Below are 4,966 nucleotides of genomic sequence, written 5' to 3' on the forward strand. Positions count from 1 at the left end.
CCCTGCCTTTTATTTATCACCCATCAAGTGTTGTCATCAGACATCCAAATTAATAGACTTGCCCTGATATGAAATCTGGGTATTGTATAGACCAGCTGCATGCAAACAACGTGACCAGGAGTGTTCGAGAATGCTTTGAATAAACTACAACATCAGACGTACATTGCTGCCGAAGAGCGCACATTGAAATAACCAGATCTGATTCTTCATCTTTAAACAAACCGCCTGGTGTAGCGCTAAAAATGAGAGGTGGGTAAATTTTAATGAATTTGTAAAGGTGTCTAACTAAATAGTGTAACAAAATATTCAATTTTGTTTACCTGGTTTGAGAATTGTAGTTTTTTTACGCAGCCAGCAATTTGCGTGCCATTGTAAAAAGGACTTTGTAAGCAGATTTTATTTTTGAGGATATATACTGTCAAATTAATTTATTGATAAATCACAGAAAGGGAGAGATGGTCACGACCCTTCCCGCGACCCGCGAGTTGTCTATAGTTCTCATCCAATATTCAAGAAATGTATTCATTTGACATAATATATTCGCATGATGAGATATGATTCACTGAGCTGCTTAACCATCAGGTCAATAGGACAATTACCCCCCCAAAATTATAAGACAACAATAATTGTAGTTTATATTTATAAAATGTTATACAAATCAAAATAACACTGACCATAATTGATTTGAATATTGCCAAATAGCGAGCAGCAACATATTGGCATTTGGCGAGTAGTGATATTTAACATTTCAGTTAAAAGCTCTACCCATTCTGCATGTACCTACGCTCAGTCAAAAAGCCTGCTGACCCAACTTTTGTCTCTATAAACGAGATGACATTATAGTCCTATGCCTTAACCCAATGATACTCAACCTTTTTCTTCTGCGGGCCACATTTATATATTTGTAAAGCTACGCGGGCCGCAACACTATACTGCTATGACAAAATATATCATGAAACCCACCACCCCCGTTATAAAAGTTTAAAATGAGTGCTCCCCACAAAATATTTGAAATCCATGGGGGGGGGGGTTGTTACAGAACTTCGCTGAAAAAAAAATTCCGCACAGCCAAAAACATCATATGTAATTCCCCACAACAATTTTTCGAAACCCATGGGGGGGGGTACCTACGGAATTCCATTTCGAAAAATTCCTCACATTTTTCCGGTCGCAAAAAATATTATATCGCCCTTTCGATTTTTTCGTCGCCGATTCTCGTTCTGAGTAGCCTAAATGGCGATAAATCGCCTTCGGTTAGCAGCACTGGTAACCATTTAACTTTGGAGCTGTAAAAAATCTATGTGTTGCCACGAGCAAAATTATTTGCGCGCATATTTGTCTGTCAAATCTTTGTTTTTTGGAGATAGATCTAGCGTGTGCAGTAGCAACACTCTTATACCAGATCTGATGTTGACACGACAACGGCTATCTTCTTCGGTTTCAATGTCTGTACGTCAAAGTCGCAATTAATCTCAAATTAACGTGATAGGCTAGCTTTAGACTTGTAAGTTTTTTCGTAAATTTATGACTTCTAGCCAATGGGTATATTGGATTTTCAAAATGCAATATGCCCATTGGCTAGAAGTCGTAAATTTACGAAAAAACTTACAAGTCTAAAGCTAGCCATATAGAATGCCAGATTTTGTAAATCATGTTCCTGATATTAAATGTATTGAGGGCCGCACAAAATAGCTTGGCGGGCCGCTTGCGGCCCGCGGGCCGCAGGTTGAGTATGACTGCCTTAACCCATTACCTCCATGACGATGTCTATAGGCATCAAAAAAATAGATGAAAAGTATGATTTTTTTTCACTGTGAATAAAGCTAAATCCCACCAAGTTGTTATGCAGCATTTACAGATTGATACGTTAGCTTTCAATAATTAACATAATTTAATAAATTTTATTAATTATTCTATTTTTAATATTTTTTTTACTAACAGTAAACTGTTGCGTTCCTGAACCGCTGAATGTGGTGCATAAAGATATGTACGAAAAGCTGAAGTCTTATAATGCTTTTTAAGTGTTTTCATTATTCTTTGACGACGAAGTGATTCAGTTTATTCTTGAGAGGATGATCAAATACGCTCGATTTAAAACCAATACCGAATTCCAGTAAGATATATACGAATTGAAGCGTTTTCTTGGTTTCTGTGTTGACCGGCTACAATACATTGCCATCTACCACAGATTATTATTCGTCTGAACCGACCCTGGGTGTAAGCGTCATCAAAAAAGGAACCAACGTCCACATTTCGAGCTTATAAAGCGCTATATACATTTTTGCGATAACAACAATCTAGATATAACCGACAGAATGGCTAAGGTATGATAATGAACCTAATCCCGATTTTGAACTAAATCGGCAGAGAACTGAAGAAATCCAAGATGGATGCTGAAATTATGCATTTTGACATTAGATCCGAGTTCAGTGCACATCCAAACTCCCTAATCCCGATTTTGAACTAAATCGGTAGAGAACTGGAGAAATTGATTGATGCCGAAATAATTCATTTTGAAATTAGATCCGAGTTCAAGCCACCACCTACTCCGTTTTACCGACTTCGATAGAAGTCGGTAAAAATTTGTAGAAAACGTGTCCATCGGAATGATGTATTTTGAAAAACCTTATTCTTCTTTTCCTCCAGTGGAGCGGTCTCTTTCGGCGCTGTACGCGCGAGTCCCTTTATTATTTCCCATTTATGTGCCCCTTTATTATTTACGTATTGGTACCTGAAAAAGGTAAAAAAAAGTTGAGACCGTAACACAAGTTTCAAATTATATATTACAAAATAAATAATATTTAATTTCCACTTACCCCTTGGCTATAGCACCAATCTCCTCTGGATTCCTATTAGAAATTTGAAAGTTGGCCGAGGACTGGAGAATAAACAAAATAAGCGTGCTCTCACTTCCGAATTCACCTCGAGACTGACAGTGACTAGCGGTGTTCGGTCAAGCCATGGACAATGATTTCATCCATAGGATTTTGTATGACGGAAAATAATTGAAATATTCGGGAAGTTTAATTGAATCACAACAAAAATCCATATATGTTAAAGTGTTTTTTATTTATTTAAAATGACCTGTATCATATTTACTTTGAGATGACCGATGGATTTAAAAAAAAAATCTCTCTGATAGGAGCTATTCTGCTTCCAGCGAAGGCATTTTTGAAGTTTTACGTAAAGTTGCAATGTGTATTTCATATAGAATAAAAAAGTTTACGATAAAAAAAGTTAATTCACTGGTAACATAAGACATTTTTCTAACTAACCCTATAGAATTTTTAGATAAATTATTAGTGGTATTCCCTTTACTAGGTAAATACAAAGTGATGTTTAGCGCTATTTATGATACTTCCCCCTTAATAAATTGTATTTTCATTGAATTATAAATCATACAGTTTACTGCATTTTACCCATAGTTGACGTAAATTTTGCTTAGGGGGGTTACCTCCAAGCGTTGCGTTTAGGCATCAATTTTCTAGACGCTCCGGTGAGAGGGTGGGCTGGCAGAAAATTCTAAAACTGATTTTGGGCTCTCCTTTAAGTCTATACTATCGGATTATAATGATGATTCAAGTTTATAAAAATAAAAATAAAATCATGGAGGTAATGAGTTAATATTACGCAGACGAAATTTCACTAACTGGAGGTGTGGGTCATGTCCGAGACGGACTAACAGAGACAATAAGATGAATATAATTATGTGCTTCAAAGAGACAGTTATAAACGTAGGTCGGGTAGTTATACAAAGTGTAAACGTAGCGTAATATAAATGTTTTTTTTAATTATTTGGATAATTCGGAATATTCTTTTGCTACTAGCTTTTTGCCCGTTGCAGGCAACTAATGGGTAAAAATTACAACTAAAGTGTAAAAAAAAAAAATGTATTTTGGTGTTGAATGTGGATGAGGCAAGGAGTGTGTGCCTACAAATATATTAAAATATGTATGTTTGCATGTGGATGAAGCAATGAGTGTGTGCCCATAAATGTATTAAAATATATGAATATTTGAATGTATGTGTCTTAAATTAGCTTTTTGCCCGTTGCAGGCAACTTATATGTAAAAAAAATGTAGATGTTTTATGTATGAAGTAAGATGTGTGTGCAGGCAACTAAAAGGTAAAGAAAATATTTTATGCAATGAATGAATGTGGATGAAGCAAGATGTGTGTGCCAAATTACATATTTATGATTTGGTGTTTGAATGTGGATGAAGCATGAAGTGCATACTTGTAAATAAGCTGTTTGTCCGTTGCAGGCAACTAATTGGTAAAAGTGCTAAGCGATTTGATGTTTGCATGTGAATGAAGCAAGGAGTGTGTTATGTTGGAAAAAACATTGCTTTATAAACACGCAAAATGTAAAAACTTTTAATAAAAAAAGCATATTTAAAAAAACAATTCAATTAAATAATTTCTTTTTAATAGTAAAATTACTTTCCCAAGCTTCTGTGCTCCTGGTAGATTACAGTCATTTTTCGCAGAAATGGATTTATAAAAATTATCATTATGGAGGAAATATTGTCATTTCAAACATAATTTAATTTCATAAAAAAAATTACCGAAAACATATATACAAAACGCAATTAGGTACCTACTCATTAAAAAATAAAGGGATCATACTATATATGAATGGCTCCTGGGGCGACGGTACCCATGCCTGCTTCCCAAATTTAATGATTATTATAAACACGCGAAATGCAAAAACTTTTAACTAACTCTTTGCACACGGCCGTATCAACTGTTGTTACGGCAAAAAGTCCATACTCACACGCGGCTGTATCAACTGTTGATACGGAAACTTTGAATGCCGATATTCCAGCAGTCTTTCGACATAAATTTATTTCCCGCTCGCTTGAACATTCGTAGAACTATCACGATGCTGACATCTACAAGAATTTCTCGAAAATAAAATTGTATTTCATTAAAAAAAATCGATAATCAAGTGAGCCTCTTTGCG

Source organism: Hesperophylax consimilis, chromosome 10 (genome assembly GCF_061612785.1).
Source record: "Hesperophylax consimilis isolate HC1 chromosome 10, BYU_Hcon_1.0, whole genome shotgun sequence".
NCBI lineage: Eukaryota > Metazoa > Arthropoda > Insecta > Trichoptera > Limnephilidae > Hesperophylax > Hesperophylax consimilis.